This window comes from Pimephales promelas, chromosome 16 (assembly GCF_988280905.1).
Source record: "Pimephales promelas chromosome 16, fPimPro1.hap1.1, whole genome shotgun sequence".
NCBI lineage: Eukaryota > Metazoa > Chordata > Actinopteri > Cypriniformes > Leuciscidae > Pimephales > Pimephales promelas.
In genome coordinates this window covers 22,007,538-22,034,380 of record NC_142784.1, presented here as the reverse complement: position 1 = coordinate 22,034,380, position 26,843 = coordinate 22,007,538, and the positions used below count along the sequence as shown (strand labels likewise).

The 26,843-nt window shown below is 39.3% G+C and overlaps 2 long non-coding RNA genes across 3 annotated transcripts; both read right to left on the bottom strand.

The window, feature by feature from the left end:
- Positions 1-125: 125 nt before the first annotated feature.
- On the bottom strand, positions 126-15,872 carry LOC120478459 (uncharacterized). Of its 2 annotated transcripts, none has more exons than XR_016146877.1 (5): positions 14,998-15,872; positions 12,528-12,627; positions 9,758-9,967; positions 6,403-6,491; positions 126-1,490 (listed from the first exon to the last, which is right to left on the bottom strand). It is a non-coding gene; the product is annotated as an uncharacterized LOC120478459 (long non-coding RNA). The 2 variants fall into 2 exon arrangements; XR_005622723.2 differs by lacking the exon at positions 126-1,490 and adding an exon at positions 1,497-5,138.
- An 8,258-nt stretch (positions 15,873-24,130) lies between these two features.
- Positions 24,131-25,987, bottom strand: LOC120478464 (uncharacterized). Its single transcript, XR_005622726.2, has 3 exons — positions 25,673-25,987; positions 25,375-25,459; positions 24,131-25,266 (listed from the first exon to the last, which is right to left on the bottom strand). It is a non-coding gene; the product is annotated as an uncharacterized LOC120478464 (long non-coding RNA).
- Positions 25,988-26,843: the final 856 nt, after the last annotated feature.

The following is a 26,843-nucleotide window of genomic DNA, read 5'->3' as shown; positions in this document are numbered from 1 at the left end:
TAGCCTTGCTAAATTCTCAAAAACACGACTCAAGAAAAGCTAGAATGTATAAATCGTGTTCACGTTCATAGAGAAGAACCACGACAAAATATAAAATCACATTGCAAGTGAAGATAAACAAGGCATGTTTTCCCAAAAGCCATTTTATTTCTTTACTTGAGCAGCACATCATTGAAATCACATTTCGTTCATATTGAAAGCCTGTTCATTTGATATTTATAGTAATCTAATCTAAATGTAGTTGATCTCTGATTTTAAAGAGGGTTAGTGCGGGAGGTTCTGTCACAAGCGCACCTGCAACACAGGCTGGCCGAGCCTCTTATGCGTGTGCCGAGCAAATGAGACGACGACCCTCAACAATCTTTTAATGCACTTGTGCGGAGATTGACATTGGACTAGAGCGGATCATGTAGGCAATCTTCGTCCATGACCTGAAAAAGCCCTTGGGAGGGGGAGGTCAGAACTATAGGTACGGTTACATGTGCAAAACAATGTGACATATAAGAGCTTGATGAGAGAGTGGCATTTCTTGTACACTTCAGAGGGAAAAAAACAGAGCACTTTTCTGTGTGGCATCTGGTTCTGCTAAATGCCCAGAATTTTCTCAGTTTTCATCTGGCTTGGAGGATTTAGAGACAAATTTTCATATCCTGTTTTCCGTACTGAAGAAGCTGGCCTTAAGGAGTTTACGGCTTGTGTAAGGCCAGTTGACGTGACAAGGGTGTGTATCTATGTCAACCTGTGCTTGTGACCAAGGTCAGATACGTACATAGTGTCCACAAACACACACAAACACAAACAAAAACATCCTATTTACACCATTAGAATGACCTCGGAAAGAATAGAGGAAGTTACATACACTCTGCAGTCTTTCTGCAGGATCTCTGCGCTTTTCAACACGTCAAAGCCTGGGCACGTCTCCAGAATACACAAAAACATCTATAAGAACTCTGAAACCTGTCTTTCAGTGGTACTCAAGGTTGCCACCACCATTTTCTACAGCAGAAGAGCAAGATGGCCACCTCTGTCAGCTCTGTTGAGAGTACAGAAGGCCACTCCCTGCCTGCTCCACACCCAAATAAGGGCAAGGGGACCTCACCGGCCCAGGAATGTGGCTGAGTCAGGACCCCATACAGTAGCTTTTGTTTATGCCTGAGAAGTACGAATAGCCAAGCAGAGGCAGTTCACGTGAGCAGGCTGCTGGAGGGCCAAAAATGGGATCCGCCTGGAGCAAGATTGGTTGAGACAGCCTCATCAACTGTCTAGAAGAACTAAAGACCTGAACCTTGACGCTGTCACCTCCACATCTGCATCTCACTGTGCTGACGTGCCAGGAAAGAGCCAACCACAACAGTTCTTCAGCTGGCAGCTTTAGTTGGTACACAAGGACATAAAGCTTGCCAGTGAAGAACTGCTGCAGGTCAGCCAGTGGGCTTCCCGGAATCTGTTCCCGATTCTCCTCAGAATGTGGGAACAGGGCGTGGCAGGATCTGTAGGGAAAGGAATGTTTGAGATGAATCAAGATGGGCAATAAGACTTAAGTTTAATGTTAGTTATTATAATAGCAAAAAATGTCACAGTTTAACATTTCCATTCATTAAAATTCATCATTAGGTCGATAAGATTAAATTCAGTCATGCTTCATGAGTCACGATATCAATTTTGATACCAAAGCAAAAACCGAATATGCTATTGAACACACCTTCTTAAATGAAATGTTGATTTAAAGATTTATCCAAATTATTTTAAATGTTATAAATCAAAATAATTAAATTATTAAAAATATAGTTAAAAAAAATCTTTTTTTAGAAAAGATTTCTGCAGTTAATCAAGTAAAACAAGAAAAAATTAAATAAAAATGATTTATTCAGTAAGAAAATAAATAATTCAGCAGCTTAAATAATCATCGGGCATTCTCTGTTTTATAGTGTTATTTTCTCTATTTGTAGTTTGATTAATATTAATGACCATCAATTACCAAGACACTTTTATCAAAAAGGTCATATGATCATATGATCATTCACGTGCACAGCCGCAGCACCACAAGGCACAGCAATCTTTACAGGGTACACAAGCACATAGACATATTGGCATTAGAAATACTGTAGAAAGACAGGTATATCCTTACAGTCTTTAACATTAGTATCTTCGTGGGATATGACAATGAGAGATGTCAAAAGTAAGTGTGTAAGGGGGGGATTTTGACAATTGGATTTCTTCCATTTTCACTGCCACAGCCATGCAAGAAAGAGAAAACGCTAGTCATGTGCTCTTTGCCTCCGAGGTATTACAGCAGGCCTGCTACTGCTTCAGGATTCATTCACTCAGATCAATTCCTGCCTTTAATTGAGCACAGATAGATCCACTGCCTGTGCGTTTGATCATGCTCAAACTGTTCTGCAGGGAGAACATCAACCACTCACACCACATTAAAAGTTTCTCTTTATCCAATTGGCTTAGGTTTAGTTTCATTTCCAAACACGCCTGCTTCATTTAACCAAAGAATCTCCTGTATGCAGCCAAAAATCAGGCCATTCATTCTTCTCTTAGGGAAGCTCATGAAGTATGGTTTCATTTCCTGATTAAGTTTTTTCTCTCACAGACAGACTGTCTCTGGGCCTCACTCTCCCATTGATCTGCACAGCATTAAAGGTGGCTGTAAAGCTCTGAGCTTTTGCTGCAGTTCAAGGACGAGCGCTGGACGGGCATGGCCTCTATGAACCCATTGACCTCGCTGAACCACAGAAAAAGGTCCAGTTTGCAGAGCAACGACTGGCACTCCCACACACATTCAGCTTTGCTCCCTCCGTCTCTTTTACACACACTCTCTCCCTCACCCACGACTCGGAAATGCCAGCTCTTGCCAAATAGCACGGATGATCTGCCCATACTCATTGAGCTGCCTAGTGGAGAAACAAACACAGTGGCTGACAAAGACGGATCTCAAACTGCACACACATTTTAAGACATTTCGTGTGCATTTTATTCATTTCATGTGTTCAAATCAGTTGTCTTGTTCACTCTTTCACTATATACACTGTAGAGAATGCGACAGTTCACCATATGAGGAAAGAGCGAGTAAAATTGAGTGTATTCAGACAAAAGCAGTTTGAATACAACAAAAAGTCAACATTTCAAAAACTAACAATCACATTCAAAATAAATAAAGTAATAAAATAATTTGTCATATGTATTATTATTAATAATACAATACATACATATAATATGAATTTAATCATAATAACTAGGGCTGTCAATTGATATTTTCATTTTTCATTGCGAGTCATACACTACACCATTTATCTTCACCATCACCATTTATTAACATGTTTTTTTCCATTTGCTATATCCAGCAAAGTAAACAATCACATTCTTCAATTTCCAAAACTAAGACACAACACAACTTATTCTAAAGTGTAAGGTCGGCTTGCTTTTCTAGTAAACATTTAACCAGCTGCTAAGGCATGCCAGTTTGTTAACATTTTCAGGTGACACAAGAACAGCCCTCTTCCTGTGCACACTGTGTCCAGCGACTGAGAATATTCTCTCATGCACCACAGTTGAAGTAGGAGCTAATTCTGTGCAAGAGATGACAAGGTATGAAAATTTCATATCACGATTATAGTGACCAAAATGATCACAGTAATCAAAATGATCAAGATATTGTTATAATGTGCTGAAAATGTTCAAAGTACTGACAAGCTCAATGAAAATGTAAATGCACTCTCTGACAGTAGGTAGCACTTATGGAAGAGCAGAAATAGAGCCTGGTAAACGCTGTACATAAAGCAGCGCTGCACTTATAAAAATGACTTTATTAGTCATTACACAGATGTAAGATGAAGAAAATGCCATCAAAACTTCTGAAGACAGTCAGTTCCCTTCAGAGATACATTCAGATAACTTAATTCATTCATACATTTATTCATACAATTCCCCTCAGCACCTGATTGTAAAGGTTGTAAAAGCTCTCGCTGCTTTTGGCCTTGTTTTTAACTGTTGCCAACTTTGTTTACTGCTGGAAAGTATTTAGCTTTTCAAATCCCAGTAATCAATTAAATATTAAATTGAAAATTGTTTTAAATTATAAAGATGTTATGCAAAGTAGAGGAAATAAAATATCCAATATGAACTGATACAATACTAATAATATAAAAAAGATCAGATAAACAAAAAGCTATAGATTTATTGCGCATCAACAGATGCAAGAAAAAACATTGTCTGAACAAACCCAGAGAGGAAATGAATGCTCACTGCATCTATGCTGTTTTCAGGGAAGGAAAATCACATTTGGTTGCAGCTTCCCCCTTCTGTGGAGTCTTTAGCTTGTTGTTATCAGACACCAGAGCGGTTGAATCGTCCTTTGTCTAAAGGCGGAGATAAGATCCTTCTATGTCCAGGACACTGCAGGCAGGGAGGGCTGATAGCTTTGGTTACAAGACTTAAAAACAACCACACACCACTGTCCAGTATCACACTATATGTGCTCTCAAAAGTTGTAACGTGGTTATGGAAAAGCCAGAGACTTCTCTTCAACCCACTCTCAGAAGAAACGAAAAAAAATTCACTAGTCCGTTGCATGGTGTTTGATGCCTGAACAAGATGGTCAAGACGCTTCAGAGAGCCACAGGCTAACAAGTGGTCAGCACCGGACTCTTGCTGTCTCTCTCACACACATACCCTGACTCACCGACATATACAAACACACAATGCCTACGAATCCTGTCGCATAGAACACAATGTTCCCAAGAAGTGATTTATTGTAAAGTTGTGGAAGCTTCCCAAACAATTACAGTCAGGCTGCTCCACAAGGCAAAGGGAAATGGTAAAGTATGTGCCTGCTCACATTTTCCTCCCTAAAGCTCTTCTTACCTCCAAGAAACTATTTCAAATGAACCATTAATCAATAGCCCAAAGATGGCTCAAGATGGGAGTCTGGGTGGTGTTAAAAACACTTTTTACCTCCACTTCTATTGCTCCTAAACTGTTGCATCAGCTGTTTAGTGACACTGTCCAAGATCGACAGCTTGCTCACATCACCAGGAGACACCAAACAGCTTGAGCAGCAGGTGAAAGACAAAGCTGCGCTTCAATCCAACTGGCAAAGAGGTTTTAGGTTTAACAGGCTTGCCCAACATCTGGAAGACAGTGGGAAGAGGTCAGATTTTCAAAGAAAGCACTGTTACACCCTCTGTCCAAACAGATATGTTCACTTACTTGACTTGCATCGTTACATCATTCAAAGCCACGCATTAATTGTGAGTTACGGATCAATGCATTAGTTATTCCCTTCAGCTTTCATTTTAATAATCGGGAAGTGACCAAATGGGGTGGGTGAAAGGGGGATTTTTAATTAAAGTGAAATTTTGTAAATCTGAACAAAAGAAGAGCACGGTTGAGCCGAGCCGAGATAAAGATTAGGGAAAATCGGTTTTAAAAGGTGCAAGCTCACCGCTCAGAGACATGGCCAATGGTAGAGATGTTACATTCCGGTCATGCTTGTCCCATCAAGCAGGGGCTTTCAGAGGGAATGCAGTGCAGAAAATGAGAAATGAGAGCACGAGAGAGAACCACACCCAGAGGTTGAAAGTCTCTTGTCTTTCTGCTACTGTGGAAAAATGCGAGGTTGGAGCCATAAACTGGCAGAATGCAGTAAGAATCTCTGGAAGGAAACCACTAAATCCCTGAGGGATATGAGATCCATTTTGGTTATGAAATGCCACATGACACAACATGCAAGCAGATCATCTGTATGTGGGGGGAGGGGGGGGTGGCCATTTCTTTACAACTGGTGGCTAAAGAACTTTTGAAACAAATGCCTCCACATTGTACAGATGCCAGTTTGCCACATTAAGCCACTTTTTGAGACACTCTGAAAGAGAAAATCCAGAGTGTCCAAAGATTTTTTTTATGTGACTTTAGGGCAGATGCCCGAGTCTGAGCTTGTCCCTTCCGCTCTATTACCCATTCTCCTCCGTGTCACGAAGGTCTTGTGCATTATTCACCATCCTTTACATATGCACAGAGTGGCATGTACAGTTGCATCTGGACTTCGTCCTTAATCAGGCATCGCTGTGCCTGCATCAGGCCCTCTAAAGAGGCCAGGCAATCACTGTTCCTACAGCTATGCTTCAAATGCTGAGGCGGCTCCAGTAATTCTGCCATGAATCACAGCATGAGTCAACCGGCGGGCAGGCAACAGTGAGAAATGGAGAAGTGAAGACATTGAGAAATGGATGCCATTCACAAATGCACAGATGAAAAGAATAAAATAAAAAACGGCAGATGCCAGGAAGGGGAAGAAATCGTAACAAACCGTTATAGAGAAAAACGCACCTGTACCCGAAGAGCTTTTTGATTTGATTTGTTTGTAAAGACGACGAGGTAAACAGGAAGACTTACCAAGGGTTCGTCCGGGACACAGACGTCACGCATACATCCTGCTCCTCCTTTTGGCTCCCAGACTTTGTCTTGGTTCAGGCGTGCTCACCCTGCAGAACAAAAATGTATGAATTGAGGACTGTAGTGCATGTGCCGTACAGGGCAAGACACATGAATGTCTATATAAAGCTCAGATGAACCTAAATGCAAACATGTCACAGCCAAGTCATGACCACAGAAAGTTTAACAGGCTCAAGGAAAGTAACATTAGCCTTAATCTGAAATGTCTAGCCAAAGCCTGAGCTTAGCAGGAGGACCAAATGAATTGTTCTGAGGAACCAAGAAGGAAAGGAAAAGGGGTGTGGTGTATTAGCATCCCAGCACCCCATCACTGCTTCCCCATAACTAAGACGAGAGTTGCGAAAGGTTTCTGAAGCTAACGAGAGCCACCACTTATTTGTCTTAACTGCTATTCTACTTCCTCCAGCCACTTGACAAACAGAAAAACATGCAGGCAAAACAGTTTGATATAAAAGAGGAAATTCCAGCTGGGTTATACAATGGAAATGACTGTGGGGCAATGTGGAAGAAGCGAAGTCATTTCAGGAATTTATGTAATCTCCTGCTAATATCAGGGCTGAGATTCTATAAATCTCAAACGAGAGCTCCAGGGACCCACACATATCCAGAGGAAGCGGTTGGAGCCTTTAAGAGTGTGATGAGCATACCACACATTTACACTGCTGTTTGGGGGTATGCGCCCACTTATACAGCGCAAAAATCATAGATGCATGCATACATGAACAGCAATGAATGCATCAGGGTACTGCCTTGAGGAAAAATAGGGAAGTACTTGGAGGTAATTTTGCTTTCTTGAGCTCGTTCTTCTGAAATGCAGTTAGCAGCACCAAAGAATGCAGAACATCTGGCCAAGATTAAAAACAAGGCTTCAGCTTCTTCTCGTTATTTTTTAAAACACATCTTGTGGCAAAGCTAAAGACCCATTTAAACCCTGTACTGTGAACCTGACAAATCAGGCATTTTTCTGGTATATCATTGCCTTAAGGAGTACTAGTATACATGTGTGCACTGTGCATGAGTACATAGCTTTAGCAAGTCCATACCTCCTCCCTGCTCTTCTCCAATGCAGTTACACTGGACTGCATTTTGTATTAGCAGCAAATGCAAAAGGAAGCTGATGCAGCTGGAAAACCATGAATAAGCAAATAACTCAAATGAAACTTCTTTCATAATGTTGGTTGTTATAATGACAAAGTATGGTCTGTTCTCCCCCTCCCCGCCCATCGAACTCTGAATCATTGCTCGCAATGTTATAGCAGCGATCAGAGTGGCAGCTGCCTCTCCCAATACAGCAAAGGAAGCAAAAGCTTTGATTTGACTCAATTATGCTTTTAATACTGTGCCATGGGCAAATCAGACTGAATAGGAATCTCTTGGTTCAATTAAATTCAATTTCATTAAAATAATTAAATATCTACACTGCAATTATTCTGACACAGCAAACAACTCAACCAAAATTAGTTGCTTATTGACTGAGTGCAACTGATCTGGCAAGACTCTGTAGCATTGCAGCTGAATATATATATATATAAAATATATATATGTAATTTATTTCAGTGATGTCAAAGCTGAATTTTCAGCATCATTACTCCAGTTTTTAATGCAACACAATCCTTCAGAAATCAATATATTAATAGATGTGCGTGTGTGTGTGTGTGTAATGTGTATGTATATATATATATATATACACTCCTTATATTAATTTATATTATCTTAAATGTCAGTTAATCATTTATCTAATATTAGGTTTTATTCAACATGCTTGTGCTCATATATTTCACAATAGACCTCACTGTATGTCTAAACCTGTTCAGGTATAAGTGTGAGGTTCTCTCTTTCTGTTTTATAGATTTCTGCAAAAAGGAAGTCAATGCACAGATGTTTGAGGTCTGCCTCTGTAGTCTTGCTGCATCAAAACCACAAAAGTTTATCAATAAGTTGATCATGCACCTTGACATGTCACCATTCCCTAGACATTCACATGTCCCAATAATTGTTAAAATCAATTATGCTTTTCAGCAGACAATCTAGTAAAAGGATTAGTTCACGTCAAAATGAAAATTTACTCACCCCGATGTTCATGTCTTTCTTTCTTCAGTGGAAAAGAAATTAAGTTTTTTTTAAGGAAAACATTTCAGGATTTTTCTCCACACAATGGACTTCAACAGTAACCAAATTGTTCAAGTCCAAATCAATGCAGTTTCAAAGGGCTTTGAAGAGCTTCAAAAAGCTCTGCACGAGCAGCTGAGGAATAGGGTCTTTATCTAGCGATCAGTCATTTAAAAAAAAAAAAAAAAAAAGTATATACCTTTTAACCACAATTGTTCGTCTTGTGCTGCGATGCGCCAGGCATTGCGTAATCACGTCGGAAAGGTCACGCTGGACGTAGACAGAAGTACCGCCCTATATTTTGCTAAAAGAACTTAATCTTTCCACTGATGAAAGAAAGACATGAACATCTTGGATGGCATTGGGGTAAGTAAATTATTAGGAAATTTTTATTTTGAGGTGAACTAATCCTTTAATGAAACAGGGGTTCTCTACTTTACAAAGTCCAAACCATAACTAAAAAAAAAAAAAACATTGACAGCCAATCATAATCCATACTGCCTTAAGAGCACAAGTGTTTAAAGTGGCAGATGAACATATCACAAGCACCCGTTTATAATAAACAGAACGATATTGTCCCCTGGTGAGAATGCTAATAAGGTTATCATCATAGATAAGGTTCTTAGTATGAAAGGGCCTCACGGCGCACCTCGTCTTCCTTTACATTCAATTTATTCTATTCTTCTTGGAACTTCATCTATTGAGAAAGAAATAATACCAATAGTCTCACATAAGAGTAGCTTGGACAAATGTGATCTTGTTTTATTTTAACACTTATTTACTACTGCAACTCAATGTTTTTATTTGAATATTTTGTCATTCTTTATAGATAATGCAATACATTTATCTTTTACTTATTAATCTTTGTTATTCCCTATAGTCTAATTCTGTTTGGACATATTTTTCATCTGCCTGGATTACACTGCATCATGCTACTTATTATGTTTGTGGAAATCGTGATAAGACATTTTTTAGGATACTTCAAGACCAGCTTTTATTTGAGAAATCTTTAGTAACCTTATAAAATAAATTGAATGCTTCCTGGCTCAAAGGGTTTTTAATTATATCACTTTAATTTTACTATAAAAAAATGTAATCCACCAGCACTGACTTAAAGACTAAATATTTCTTTAGGAAACACTAATGAAATTATACTCAACAGGTTCATTTCTGCACCCTCTCTCACCCTTTCCACTGCGTTTTCTACAGTTCTTTCCGTTGGTCAAGTCTCTGTGCCATGCATTCTTGGGATGCCTGGTACATATGGTATAAATTCCATTCTGTCTGCAGAGGCCCTTCATGCTGTCTGATACATGCTGAGCTGGACTGACTCCACCCTCCCACAGAGCTGGGCCAGCTCACAGTCTGTACTGCTGAGGTGAACTAGCTTGGCTGCCTTAAAAGAGAGAAAGAGACAGAAAAAGTCCACGACTGAAGTCAACAGAATTTAAACAAGCCCATTTTCTTCGTATAGAATGAATGAGCTCATTATTTAGAGTTTGTGACATCTCTGCGACGTACATGCGCTGCCTTGTATGTCGAGGACAGAAATTCAATGAAGAACAATAGCACAAAACCCCAAAGTGGGTCACTTACATGGTGGTGTGGAGCACAAAGCCTGCAGCCCATTTAATCAAAGGGAGATTATACAGGTCCCGCAAAGGTTAACTCACTCTAGAAGTCACAGACAGTGCCGAATCATCTCCTTACTAAGACAATGAAGCGCTATTGCTAGGAAGTTAACTGCGTAATGTGTTACTGTGGGTGAAAATGTGGACAGAAGCTCTGGAGGCTCACTTCCTGAGACCTCATGGCACAAACCGCCCAAGCGGCCAGCATTTGGTCCCACAGGACTGCACAGACGGGAAGCTCCACTGTCCTTGAGACAACAGCAGACCTTCTTCTGAGATCCTCCCCTCCCACACTCAAGACAACCAAAGCCACCTGCCAAACAGGCAAATCACTGTCACAGCCGAGCTTCATCTGCAAAAAAAAAAAAAAAAAAACCCACACACAGTCTGTGCGGCACGATACCACACCAATTACGGAGGCAATGGAGGAATGTATGCCAAGAAAAACCACTTAAAACTCCACAAATGAGAGTGTAAAAAAAAAATCAAAATGTCAAAGTCGGGCAGGAGGGGGTACGGCGGTGGGGGTCCCTGGCCAGTGGGCGGCAGTGGCTCAGTGGTTCATGTGGGTTGTCTACGAACCGAAAGGTTGGTGGTTCAATCCTCGGTTCCACCTGGCCAAGTGTCGAGGTGTCCATGAGCAAGACACCTAACCCCAGCTGCTCCCGACGAGCTGGCTGGCGCCTTGCATGGCTGACACCGCCGTCGGTGTGTGAATGAGTGTATGAATGGGTGAATGTGAGGCAATATGTAAAGCGCTTTGGTGGCCATTAGGTCTATGAAGGCGCTATATAAATGCAGTCCATTTACCATTTACCAAAGAGTCCAGCAGAAACAGCGAAAATGTGTAACGCTAAGGGTGTGGCTCCAAAAGTCTCCATGCTATGAGTCTATGACATTTCTCCTCATCTGTCCACGCATGCAGATGTCTGAGCTCCATGCTTTAGTCCATTCACCCGCACCGATCTACTCGGGCAAAGCTTAAAGTAAAATATGAACATAGAAAATTTCAATGTTTTAATAAAGGCCTCACAGTAAAGCCAATAAATGACAAAAACTAAACAAAAAGTATTTGAACAGCAGAGACCTTGAATAGCAATCAAACATCCTGTGACTTCAACTCCACTGATATATTCTGGTATCTTTCCAACCACGCATGGGTGAAGAATAAACTAATGTAGTAGCGAACGCAAATGCAAGGTCATACAATGGATTCACTAAACAAACATTTCCCTGGAAAAAAAGAAAAGAAAAAGCCACCGCCTTTAGATGCTGAGACACTGGAATCAGGAAATAAGAGTCGCTCTTACTAAATTCATTGAATTTAAAAGATAGCAAGAAAATTAGACTTTCACGCATAGAGTCGAGATGTCCAACTTTCCTACGGGTGGAGATTACCCAGGGCAGGAAAACAGATGTCCCATTTTTTCCATAAACTGCACTGTGCTGCTTCTTTAATGAGCTACTTCAGTCTGAACTTGCTTATTTAAAGGTGCATTTACGACTGACATGTAGTACATCATTTTACAGCCCTTTATTTTATTCATGCATACTGACTTTCATTCAGGGTATGGCATTTAATTTTTCGCAAATTTACACAGATTTATAAAAAAATACATTTTAAAATTTCAATGCCAAAGTTTAAATGTAGTTCAAATAATGTATGAAAAACCGGATGCAGAAATGCAAAGATCATGTTCAGTCATGTGACAATTTCTTGCTTATCAATAAGATCTAAAAATCAACTCTTAGCTCAATAGCAACAAAAACAAGGAAACAATATTCTTATTACCTAACATTAAAAAGCCAAAGACATTCTTAGACATTTTTCTAAATACGTCTGCATTCAGTTAAGTATGTGGTGTAGATTAAAGACGATTAATAAATGAAAAACGGCTTCAACTCAACAACTTTAATCATTAGCATAATTCTGGCAAGAGTAGTACAGAGATAAAATGGTAGGTCATAGCTTAAAATGTTGCATTTTACTTGAAACAATTACTGGAGCAATGAAACCCATTAAAGCAGTTGCGTAAACATGAGTTAAGGATGTCTGGCAACATTTGCTTAATCACATCCACAAATTCAAAAAGTGCAAAAGAAGAATCATCTGGTGATATGACTGAACTGATTTGGAAAATACTTAGTCACTCATTTGATATATAATGGCCTGAATGATTCTGAACATCTGAATCTGTTAGATTTTATCAATTAATTAAATAACATTATAGAAGCTGAAGAGATGATTTGCTAGCTATAAGTTGCTATCAGTTCTGACACATCACCCTCACCACTTGTCACCAGAAGTCATATTTCATAACTTACCTTCAACAGGAGGACGTCATTTCAGACGTAAGAAGAAATCCATTTAATGACATAGCGTTGGCACTGGTATTAAACCGAGGTCTTCACTCCAAATGTTAGGCTGTGTGTGAAAAGAGAAAAGTGAGAGAAAGCAGACAAATTAAACAAGTAGGCCTAAGCTAGAAGGAAAGAGGACAAAACTCGTTGTATATATCGCATCGTAAAGGGTGGGGTCTTGAGGAATTTGCCATGCTCTCGCCTCGCAGGAATCAATAGGATAGGCGTTCTTTCATGACCAAATCCATGTTTTATGTACTAGCCTAATATCCAACTACACAAACTAATATTTTGATATTCGTCATTTGTCGTATAGCACAATATCATGTTGCTCCTGTGACCTGCTATTCATCTTTAAAGGGACGTAGAATAAAAACACCGTGCATCAGACTATCTTAAAGTGACAGTTCTTTCTTAAAATTAAAAATCTGCCCTTTACTTACACTACTGTTTTTCCTTCAGTAAAACATAAAAGGAGGCATTAGGCAATATTTGAGGGTCTGACAGTCTCGATCATCATTTACTTAGATTCCTTCTTTTTACATTCAATGAAAATAAAACCTTTTGAATATATAGCTATAGTATACGGGTCATACGGGTTTAAAACATGACGGGGAGTAGCCTATAACAATTACTAAATATTAATTTAGGTTAACTATCCCTTAAGGCCTATTCAATGCCATTGACGTAAGTTAAAAAAGAAGCATATATTATACAACTAAGAAAAACAAGGAAATTAAACATAAAAATCACGAAAGAAATATGCTTACGAGTTTAAAATATTATAGCCTTCGTGAAAGCAGATCAACGCCCTTATATCAGTACCTATACGTTAGTTCGTCTTAACCTCCTGAGACCCGAGAGTTTGCCTGGTGTGCATTTTATAATTTTTCTTGCTATTTGGGACAAGTAGGACCTAATAAGTATAATAACTAAAATTTGTTTTTGTACAGGAAGTAGTTTTTGCATAAAATGATGTCCTCATGCAAGGACAGTGGGTCTATCTTAACTACTTGAGACCTGAGTTTTGGTTTGGTGTGCTTTTAGATTTCTTAGCTTTTTGGGGTTAGGAGGGAGCAAGAAATATAACCAGATATTATATTTGAACATGAAGCACTTTTGGAAAAAACAAAAAACAAAAAATTGTCTGTATGCACAGAAAACAATCAATACCCCATTGTGTAAAAAAGTGCAAATCTATTTTTTTTTACAGCATGAGCATTGTGCCTGAACATTTTTCATTGTTACTCTTGCATGCATAACTTCTGAAAATTGATATGGAAAAACAAAATAAATATAATAATGAAATATAATATCCATAATAATATATAATATCCACATAAAAAAACATATCCAAAACAAATTGAAAATTTGATTTCTTTTTTGCAATGCTCCAAAATTTCTGCTTCTCCAAACTAGAAATCTTCTTTTTATCTGTGGGAACAGTGGATCACACTTAACCGGTGTGAAAGACTGTGTAACTGTTGCCCCTGAACCCTCCATGGGCTTTATTCGTGCCCAGGAGAGGTGCACCATTGGATGCGCAATTCTAAAAATCAGCCCATCTTTTTCAGGGGATTTTTTGATTTTCAGAGCTCCACCACGGTGGAGATCGAGCAAGAGAGAGCGTATGTGTGTGTGTGTGCGCGCGATCGCGAGTGAGTGATGTGTGTGTAAGCGATAGCGAGTGAGTGAGCGAGCGAGAGAGAGAGAGTGCGCGCGTGTGTGTGTGTGTGTGCGAGTGAGCAAGTGTGTGTATGTGTGCATGCGCGATCGTGAGTGAAGCCCCGCCCCGTTGAGCGTGTGTGTGTGTGTGCGCTCGAGTGTGTGAGCCTGCCACGAAGCTCAATGCAACTACAAATTTTCATTTTTTTTGCAAGTTTCAACGAAGCTTAGTCCCAATGTCCACATATGGGGACATCAACTTTAGCAGCTTGGTAAATCTTTATTTTTACAAAAGTTTGTCAAATGTGCATGCCGTTTCAAACATACAACCCTATTATGCATAACTTAACAAGAATCAACAATGAAATGTTATTAGATTGTTTACCTTGTGGAAGTTTTGGTCTGGAGTGGCTGCGTGACATGTGACCTGTTTTCTCTGCCATCTTTAAATTATTTATGTTAATTTTTTTTCTCTTCTGACGCCACCAGATGGCAGTGTAAGTGTCCTCGTTTGTGAAAAACATGTTCCAGTCACACAGAATTAAGTATTATGCTGCACAGAACCAAAAATGTGATGTCCCCGTATGTGCACGCAGGGTCTCAGGAGGTTAATAGTGTGTTAATTTTCAGCGCCTTCTCTGACATATGTAGATTTACTGGAGTTGACAATAAATAACGTTAGAGTCAAATCAATATCGGTGCAGAATTGAGTTTTTCGACAAACACCTTCTGAACGAAAACTTCTGAATGAGGAATGTTTAACACCTACCTACTTCAACTGGTAGAATTCTCGATCTCTGTCGTCGATCGATTCGAATGTCAGGCTGGTAAACTGTTCGACTTCCAGATATAACATATTAGGCTACTAGATACCAATATCCGCTCAACATCCTTTAATTTCACAATGGTTTTCCCCTCATACGGTCTACTAGCGGAGAGCTCACGCCCTGTACGGCTCAACTCTGAACCGAGCGCTCTCGCGATCTCCTCCAATGGAATGTAACAGATTCCATTCGTTCTGAAGTGGTTTCACATACTTCCGAAAAGTTATATAGAGAATGTTGCAACGGTCATTGAACGATTAGACGCCGTTCAGTAAACGAATGCTTCCAGGATTTAAATAGCTCACCAGTGACACGCGCATCAACTTCTCGCGAAATCCTTATGATTCAACTGGGGTACAAAGGTAGCGACATTTAAAAGCGGTTGGTTCACTGGGAACCCAAGTTCGAATCGACCAGGGTCATGTCCTGATCCCATTTCCAGGCTCTCTCGCCCACTGTAATGCCTTACCCTAACTGTAAACCAAGGCTAAAAATCCAAGAAATACATGCAAATTCTGAAACAGTTTAAATAGCTCATTTCGCCCCTTTGCTGAAAGCCACACCTTAATCTCAAATCACTCCTGAATCAAAGAGCTAAAGCCCGACTCGGCTAAAATATCGAATTCTAACCCACTCAGACAACAAGAGTGCTATAGAAACCATTAACAATGTAATTACTCAACTTCAACACGACACCATTTGTCTACCGTCCTAAATTTCACAATCTTGCCCACATATCGCTGCGTCCTGAGCCTCCGCTTCAACTCCCCTCATACCGGCTTCTCCTCCCGATCAGCTGGCAGCGCAGTGACGCCAAGAGCAACAGCTGACCAATCAAACACTAACGTCAAAGACCAGAAGTGACGCCCACTTATGACCGAACATGAATGTCAGGCCTCCACACCAATGCCACGCTCTGAGTCAGAAGGGTGTAAAGCACACTGTCCAATGACGCTATCTGTCTCTGACAGGCGTTTCACGGTTCTTCTAAAGAGCAAATGACTGTGCACCTCTGTGAGCAGGACTGGATAACTGTTTTCAGGCTCCTATTAAATCTTACTTCACTTTGATACATTTCAGACTCCTGCGTAATGTCTTCAACATTTCCACAGACGTTGTTTTATTCTTGTTTTTGGGACTCAAGCTGTGAGCAAATGCTTTTTATAGGTTCATATTCACGTCCACATTATTTTCTGACTTATTAAGGTTGCACTCAGTAATCTTTCCTCATTAAAGGGGTTTTACATAAAGAAACACACAGTAGCTACTTGTGCAAAATATCTTTAAGATGATGTACACTTACATAAGATGAATAGGCCTACTCTATCAGTATAGCTGTTTTAATTTAAATGGAGGGTCCATTCATGGTGGCTGCCATGTTGAGGTCACATGACCACCGGAAACCCACTTTATTTCTGTAATCCTCCTATGATTGGATACTCTCACTTGAAATGAAGTTAACATGAATAGATGGCAGAAGTGCATTTCTAAAATCAGAATAGAATGAATCAGAATTAATTTAATTTATGCAGAACTGGCAACTGGTGTCAGGTGAAAAAACTCAGCAAGGAAAAATGCTGCATTTCATTTTCTATAAAAAAATGTAAAAAAGATTCCTGAGGTTTCTGGTGAAATTTAAAGCTTACTGCCATTTATGCTATTGCTCATTTTGTGGACAGAAACCTTAATTGGTGGCTTGCTAAATCTAGAGGGAATTTTGAACAAAAATGCAAATTCCTGCCACTGAAGAAGGGAAAATCATCAGAAAATACAGGCTTTTATTCTACAATCAGAATTTTAGACCTTACCATTCTAAGAGAAGAACATTGTGTTGAATGGAATTGCAGGAGGAGGAAAATTAATCATATTATTTTGTGTTATTGTAGATGTTTAAGAAACTCAACAAAAATAACTTCACAGCAAGTGAACTTAGACCATTGCTTGTGTGTTGCCAAAAATGTGCAAATGTCATTCCATCCATATTTTTTGATGTTCTGCACAGTCAGGTCAATAAATGCTAATAAATGCATGTTTTTTTAACTAAACTGATATACTCCATAACTAAAGGCTGCAAGAGAGCGTATTTTGGTCTTTTCCTGCATGATTACAGTCCAACTGCTTGGTCAAAGTTGTAAGGACAGCATTTCCAACTTCATTCCACAACTCTGGAGTCCAGCAACAACATTTTATATCACATAAATTAAAATTGTATTAAAGGCATTAATACATATGATCAAAAATGATTAAATGAACACAGATTTAATTGTAGAGGATACCAGTAGTTGTAGTGAAGTTAATGCTTTCAGATCTAATCGGAGACTCCCTGATTGGATGTTGGAGGTGGTGAAGCAGTTGATGACACAGTTTCCTGTCCTGTTCCCACGTGGATAACATTTCCTTAAAATCTAGGCTTTGGTTATTTATATAAACAAAGTGTTACCAGCTTTAGGGAAAAGGTCATTATACAACCCAGTCACTACATTACAAATTTAAATGTCATAGAAATGTGCTTCATCTCCACGAGTGGTATATGTGAGACATCCTACATCCTGTTACTTAAGAGACTGCAGACATTAAGAATATCTGGTGTAAGTCCTGGAGGGTACTTTCTCTGTCTGATCCTGATTAAGTCAAATACACTAATGCAAGGTCCGGCCAACTGTCTGGGCATGTTCTTAGACACATCACATTGTTAAGAGACTTAAAACAAACCGCTTCAATTTAGTTATTAAATGTCACTCAGTTTGTCTCCATGTGAACACAAACAGTTTGAGAACATGTTCTGGTTATGGTTAATGTTGTGTTAATATACCTGGTGCACAGAACAGGTCCCTCCTAGGACATTAATCCAGCACTTAAATGGATTCCAGGAATCTATCGGTGCACTCCCAGGCAAGTGCCTTCCTGCATGAGTACAGCAATACACGTCCATGATAGAACATTTTATGTAAATTATCTCCTCTTAAAGAGGATTTTATTTCTCTGAGGCATCCTTTTTTTAAATATATAATATCAGTTTGTCAAATGCAATCTGATAATAGCAAGGAATGTGGCAGGACTTTTCCTATGAAAATGTTGTAATTGTGCATTGATCATGAGACCATTTTAACAATAATTTAGACTTTACATGTAGCTTGATATTATTCCTTGTACTGTTGTAATAGTACCTGTAAAATGAACCCTGTAATGTACCCATTAATTGGCTTCCCATTGGTGAGATTGACTTCTAAAATGCTATGATCAAACCATTCCCACGCCACTAACACATCAAACCAGCATTTCTCCACCCATAACTTGTATAATCATACTTGTATAATCTAACATAATCTAATCCATAATTGTATAATCAACTGAAATCCAATATTTGCTGTATTTTTTGTTTATATTTGAACCCTTTTAAATTATTTGCCAGTGTCATATTTGACTGTAATGTAAATCCCCCAACTTTTGACTAACCCCACCCTGTCTTCTGTGAAACAGCATCCAGAAGAATCAGAGTGAAGCCACTGTAACTTTAAGAGCTGCCTTTTGCATAAGAGAACTGATTAGTGGTCCTGGCAGCCAACCACACAAGCGGCTGAGTGAAGACTCAAGCCAATGAGAAGTCCTGCTGGGCGGAGGTTACAAAACCAGCCTGAACCCAATGACTCAGCACAGGCAAGTGCGTGCGAGATGACACTTTACAGCAATTTAAAGAGCCAGTGCTCACCATGCAAAAGTAGGTAAGGGTAAAATACGCACTCTTGAATCTCAGCAGCTGTTCCCCTCCCTGCGAGGAGGACTGCGAATGTTGTTCAAAGTGACACGGCATAACTTTCAGTTTTTGGCCGTTTTCTCAAAGGACCACACCTACACACTCATGGTAGACGCAGCATGACTCAGCATAAGCCATCATGTCCCATAACCACACATGACTGACAATGATGAACGCTGGCTAAACAAAAATAATGGTTTGTGATAGAGCCAGACAAATATGACAGTTATGCAACACATAGCAAAACATAAATGTGTGTTTTACATCAACACAAACATTCAAACAATCACAGGATATGCATAAGAAATAGCTCTGTAATTTCAGATGAGTGAATATGTGGAGATCTGAGCCACATCCTGGATGTTGTTCTAAAATGGATAGCTGCAACAAGCCAGAAAGGCAATACCTCAGTGACAAAGCACAAGCTATATTTACATCATGTGCTGTTAACTTCAGTTCTCAAGCTGACGGCAGGGGTTCTAGAACGGTCTCTTTGTTTAATGTAGGTATGGGCTGGACTTTACAGGTTCCTGAAATCGCAGGATGTGATGAAAAGACATTAAGCGCTATTCAAGTTAGTTATTTGCATAACACACACATTGCACCATCCATTATGAAGAGATTCAACAAGCATATATTACTTTACAAATTTGCATTATATGTTTTTCCATCCTTTTACACAGTGAAATTATGTTTACAGAAGACCTTACAACAGGGAACTGTATAAGAGAAAATACTTCGGAATGGGTGGTGTGATGAATCATGAACACATTTTACAAAGGTAGTTTTGGTGTGTGAGCTTATGATTGAGTCACAGCTAAAGAAATGAACAGTGTGACCTGATTAAGTTTAAACTGAATTATTCAGCATTCTGTCAGTCGCCCTTACCGTGAAACACAGCAAGACCTATAGCGCAGTGCATGGTCAGAACACAGGAGAGAATATATCAATGTTGACCCACAACATTCAAAGGGCAAACTGTATTAGACTCTATGGTTTGCAGAGAACTATAATCATAATAAAAATGATTAATCAAAAGGATTATGTAAGCAGCAATAATTCCATTACACATATTCATACAACTGCTTGCTAAAAATGATTAAATATGAAATAATTTTACAAAAATTCTAAAAACATTTTTAAATTAGTTTCATTATACATAGTTTCATTCACATACCTTTTTTAAAAGGTCTAATGTCTTGTGATGTATAAGCGTAAAGTATACCTATAAATGGGTCAATGACAGAGTCTACACATTAAAAAAAAACTTAGAAGGTTGGACCACATTAAAAAATAATGGGTAAATATATATATATATATAGATATATATGTGTGTGTGTGTGTGTGTGTGTGTGTGTTATTGGCATATTATCGTATTTGCCCCACTTATGTTCCATTGACCATGCCTTGTGGACTCTGGTCTTGTGCATGTTAACAGGCCTGTCTGGCAGTGAAAGTTTGAGAGGAATTTATCTCCCTTTCCACATGCAAGGCCAAGGACTACTTAGATATGATTAGCCTTGTTCATACAATGTAACATGCTCTCCTTGACCAGATTCAAAGCAACCAAACTCCATTTGAAAACAGTTTGAGTTAGCAAATGTATATGCTCCCATGCCCTTTGCCTTGATTTCTTTATCAGAGTATGTTCAGACTTAATGTTAACTAATCAAGACAACTCAGACAACACAAGAACGTAACCAACACAAAATCTGACGACACACAGTAGAAACCAGGGAGCAGCCTTGCAAGAGAGGAGTCGAATTTGACGTGTCAAGCCAGGCGAAGTTAAAGCATGCAATTGCATCACTAGTCTATCGAGTACAGTGATTAATCCATACTGAATAAAAATATCTGTATATGAATGCATAGCAACACATTTAGAGATTAGAGTCTGCTGAAACAGCTATGACCATTTTATAACTCGGACTCTTGGAGTTGTTGCATCACTGCAGTGCTGGTAATCAGTGAACCAGCGCTGTGTTTTCGAGAGTACCATGGAATCAACAGCAGGTTATGTAATGGCCCTGATGGCTGGAGGTGTGATATGAGCTAGTTAAGCATGTGACAGTGATTTGGGTGTGCGTGACCCACATTCACATCCCAGCAGCCTTTGCCCATTAGGTCACCCTTGTCATGCTGTGCACAGTGAACAATTTCTCCTTCTGAAATTTCAAAACAATTTCTGTCCTTAACAATAATGTGAGCAAAAAAACATCACTTACGACAGACTCTAAGATCCTAGATGACCTTGGAAACACGTCACAAGTGATTGTGTCAACTGATAACACTGTTTTTGTTGTCTCGAGTGAGGTCAGTCTATATTCAAGTAAGGCTTCCCTCCCAGAAGGGTAAAGAGCTCTGTCCCTATAATACACACAAGCACCTGTCTAAAAAAGCAGCCGTCCTCTCACTACACCTGCCAATCTTACAGTCTGACACAGATCCAGCAGTTCGCCCAGCTGATTTTCCACAAATAGAGCCCGGTGTTCCAACTATAGCACAGCTCTCTGCTTAGCACCGCACATTTACATAACCTGGCCGGCTGGGAGGGAAGTGCCACATCGCCAAGCGGTGACACTGCACCGCCCCACGGTACCCGGACCGGCTACACCCTTATCCTGAAAACAGCACAGACACCTGAGAATACCCATGTGCCCCGTTGGCCTCTCATTCATATCCAGGGCAATCCTTTTAATCTTCATAGCAGTAACCTGTTATATCTTCTGCAGTGCCCCTCTGTTGTAAAGGTGGGTGTGATTTACCTCTATATGGATGGTGTGGGATTTGTTTCTATTTGAGGAAGAATGGGAATAATCTCTCATTGCTGGTCTCATTTGAATTGTCATTTGAGTGTCACATCCTGTTCTTTCCATTTTTGTCTTGCATGACATATTTGCTTAGTCATGTCATGTGAGTTAGTTGAGACACATTATACTGACTGGTTTAATCTGTAACACTGTGGTCAGGATTGGAGAATAGACCTCAAGGAATGTCATTGAGACATATTTGGTTCCAGGCCTTCTCAAAGATGAATGCAGGCTTTAATATGAGCACATCTGGCCCAGCTAATATTCTGTAGGGAAAATAGGAATGAAAATCACTAATTTTATGAAAGCAACGGCTCAGTTGTTTCATTGAAAGTGTTTACTTCACTCTCATAAGGACATGAATGGAAGTACTGTTTTTATATGTAGATGAAAGGATCCACTTATGCGTGTGTAAGTAGTGTGTGAATTACAGTAGGTCAAAGGTCAATATTCTATTAGTTACGGCTATCCATTGGTTATCTGATGAGGTTAATCTCTAGGGCCCTGTTTACACCGGTTATTAATGTATTTTGGTAGATCGGATCACATGTAGATGAGGGAGACGCATTGCCGTTGCATCTGGTGTTTTAATCCGTCTCTTCTGTTCACTTTCAACAACTTTTTTTTCAAGGGGAGGGTCTATCGGCGGGTAAATGTATGTTTTTCAGATCATTCGATCAAATGGAGGAAATAAGCTCATGCAATTTACATATGAACAGTGAACACAACAGGAGAAAACAGAAAAAGATACAGACAGCCTTAGCTTTCGTTTCTGCTCTGACAGCCGCAAGAACACTGTGAGTGCGTTTTAGAAATCAGGAATGGTGAAAGAACACTTTTACACTACAAAAGCAGTCAAGTCAAATCCGTTTTCGACTTCCTCTGGAAGAAGTTCCTTCTTCCACTTGTGATCCGATCGACCAAAACGCATCTTAAAGGGATAGTTCACTTTGAAATTAATTTTTAATATGTTTTAGCTTACCTCAAGGGCATCCAAGATGTAGGTTTAGGGGGTCCACCCTCGGTTCACCTTAAGAGCATGCACTGAGAAGTCCAAATTAAACATGATTTAATGACTCGTAAATGTAAGTACACGTTGATGGCCTAAGACACGAAACGTGCGGTTTGAGTGAGAAAACGAACAGTATTTATATCGTTTTTATCTTGTGTAACCACAGCCACGTCCAACTGATCTGACGGCACAGGCGCTTCGGTCTACGCATGCGCCGGAAGTGATCGCTTGCACATGTATGTCACTCATTGTTAACACTGAGATTTCGGAAGTTTTACCTTTCACTAAACATATTTAGATGTATCCAAATTGTCTTCCATTGCGATTTCCTGTATATCTAAATATGTTTAGATGTGAAAGGTACAGTGAAAGGTACTACTAAGGTACCTCGCTGATACTACTTCGGCTTACTGATTCACTCATACCAAGACTTTGTCGTCTATTAAACCTGCCTCATATACTTACCTGGTACCTCGGAACATTCAACCTGCTATCCAGATCTCGTCTCCATTCTGCCAACCTTCTTCAACCTGCCTCTCTGCATCAGCCCGAACTCCATCTACATTTCTACAACAGATAAGATACTTTTTCAGAACCCTTCTTTTATCGATTCAAGCTAATCATTCTCATTCACTTTAACTTACCTGCTGTGTTTTAAGTGTGCTTAATAAACATCACCAGTAGCTTTACCTGTTTGTATCATTCTTATTCATGACAGATATAGGCTATAAAATAATAAAATAAATTGCAAGGGCATCTTCTAACCTTTGTGCCAAAAGCAGTCTTTTTTCTGAAGGATTCTTGGTTGCACTTTATTTTACAGTACGAGCACTTACATATACTTACAGTGTACTACGAAAGTACTGGGTAATAAGGCGACTATGGGTTAAGGTTAGGTTTAGGGGTAGCTTGGCCAAGGCTATTTCATGTGGAGGTAATGAAATACAATATCCAATAAGCTGGGAGACAAGCGCTGTACTTTTCCAGGACCAATACACTGATGGCCATGTGAGTGAGGGGCCAGGCCCACCCCAGCCCACTTCACCGCTTTGTTATGAGGAAGAGAAGCGGAAAGGTGCTGCCTTGCGGACAGAAGACACAGATGTCTGATGTACCCAGGGTACCAAGCCACCCTCCCCCAAATCCTCTACTGCCAGAGGCTGACATCCCAAGGACGGGAGCCAGGAGCTGTGCAGTCCCTGCATGTTTCCAAAAAATCAGACAGATTAATTACGGAGCCATGTGAGTGCTTCAGGTCTACATCTAAAAAGAGTACAGCACTATAATTTGCAGTATGTGTTAACACAGTGCAATACCTTGCATTCAAAAGCATGATTTACATTCACTGACAGATAAAGAAGGGATAATGTACAGGTATAATATTATCCCGTTTATTACAATGCTACTCATCAAACAAATACATACCGTAGGCTACATAAACATGCAATTCTGATTTAAACTATGCAATTTTTTTATTTAAAAAAAAAAAGTATTGAGTGCAAAAGAATCCATCATTCAATAATGTCTTTACTTTATTTATATATCATAAAAGTTATGATAATGACATATTTTAGAATTGTTGGGATGTATTTTGTGGTAAACTGCATACATACGCCATGCGTATTTGTGCAATGTTCTTCCACAAGACCATTCAGCTTTAATATCTTAATATCTTAATATTGGCAAATGGCAAAACGGGGTGTTGAAATATTTATGGATAATTTGTCAGTGTGCGGGATCACACAGACCAAAACAACAACAGGCATTCCGACCTGTAACAGCATTGTTTTTCAGAGAAACAAGTATGTGAATTTTGAAGTATCTGCAAACATATTACGGTATTTTTATGCTTTACTACAGTCAAAAAATAAATACATCTAGCATGTTTAATACTGAAGTGCTTTAAGCTGTTTTTTAATACAATCATTTGAGACACTAGATGGCGTGCATCTTGTTTGTATGAAATTAGAGTAGTGGCTCTCGACTTTTTCTACTTCAAGGACCTCAATTCTAAACAAAAATATTTTAAGTCATCTTTGAGGTCCCCAGGGAAATTTGTTGAGGCCCCCTAGTGGCCCCCAGCCCACTGGTAGAGAATCATTGAACAAGAGGGCGAGTTAGCGAATGATCAGTCAGAACTGAGGAAAGCCATGTAGACGTGAAATGCATTAAATAACCATGCGTACTGCGTTTAAATCTGTTGTGTTTTGGTTATTTAATCCCGCCTCACTGTAACAACCCTTGACAGTAACAGTGGAAACTAATGTCCCTGCTCTTTTGGCCTGTGCCTGGTATATCTGATGGCAGTCAGCAGTTAAGTGCCCACAGATCATGCTACACAGTCGTGAAGTTGCACAATGGAAAAAAAAAAGCTGATGCAAGTCTCCACCAGAGAGGGCAATACCACTGGTAAATGTGGCCAGCTTCTCCTTCCTTCTCAACCAGCCGTAAAGATTGCAAAGAATGCGATTCAACTGAGGTGAAAAGAAATCAAAGTTGAAAGAATGCAAGGTCCTGATCTGGTCCTCTTCAGACAAGCCAGGCAACCTGTCACCCTACATTACATCTCCTGCCATCAGTCCTCCTCATGTCTCTGCCCAGGGGACAGGCGTTAACCTGCTCTTTTCCGAGTCACAAGCTATTCAGAGTGATTAAAGCAGATTTAGGTATGGGAAGAGAGAGACAGAGAGAGAGAATTAGAGCAAGAGAGACACATAATGTCTGTTAGAGCGAGATTTCAACCCACCTAGTACATCTGCGTCATCCACATGCAAAGAATTTGCCAAAGGCTTCTACAAATATTTGCTGCTTGGGTTGGGAAATGGTCACACCTGGGTAGCAGCGACAAAGGTCAAGTCAAGTAACACAGGTGTTGTACATCTGCAGAGTCCAGATTACATCAACAAAACATCAGCTAGAATAATGCAGTCTTTAGTTCAAACTTCAGTTTGAAGCTCATTGGGAAAGAAATGTATCCAAAAACATAAGGTATTCAATGCATTTTCTTAATGTGGAACATTGTGTGCGGAAGTTGGCTTTCTTACCGGTACATCTGCCAATGACGGGTCAATATAGACCACTGATGACCCACTAATGATGTGCATTTCTACCGCGCTACTAATTCACCCCTGTAATGCTGTTGCAGAACTTTTTCTGAACTATAACATTCCCATTAGGTGAAACCCTATCCTTTTATCATGCACAGCAGGACAAAGGCATTGTATGAAATTCAAAGCGGAATTTATTTAGGCTATATGTGTCTTGTTTCAGCTTTAAAATAGGTGCTAAATATAAACTCACTTTCCGAGCCAAAACGAGAGAGCTCTGCGTCATGGTAACTGTCACTCATGCTTTTCCGTCTCAGGCTGTTTCCCATTATACTGCCATCTGCTGCTGGAAAACACTTGTGCATGAGTATGCATAGATTTAGAACATGAATATCTAGAGACATCAAGACATTACGAAAAACAAGAAAAACAACAACAAAAAAATTGTTAGGTTAGGATTATAATGCACATTAATAATGGATAAAACTGCAAATAGAGATAAATATTTACTCAAATTCACATATCACTTTTTTACTGGTCGGCCGATAGATCGCCAAGCCCATAGCCGATATTTCCCATTTTAAAATGTTGCATCAGCCGATAAGTTTTTCAAGATTGGCAGATGTGTTGAAAGCGGGACTTTTATTTGACTTAGGCCTTTTCTGACACCAGCGCCTAATCACAAACATCGCTGACTCACATTCTCCATCTTCATTAATTTACGATCTCTTTCAGTGATATCTAATAGTTTGTTAGACAGAACTGGTAAACAAAGAATTATATTATTTGTATTACTTTTACTTTTATATTATTTGTAACAGAAAAGGCAAACAATCAAGCTCAAATTACTAATTTTATCGTCAGCATTCAGCAAATACGCATGTAAAATATTTTCATGATTTGTAATCACAACATTTTTTCTTTTGTCAAATCAACTTAAATAATTTATGTAGTTCAGATAACATAATATTTTGAGTTTCTGATGATTAAATCAATCTCCTTCATTGTATTAACTCAATTTTTCCATTTCAATGAAATTAAAATTTTAAGGCAACCAGGTTACTTCATTTGTAAGTTAAACAAACAATGTTTTTTTTTACAGTGTACATAATTTAAACAAATCTCTGAATAACTTATCTAAACATTTTAATTTCACAAACCTTGCAGA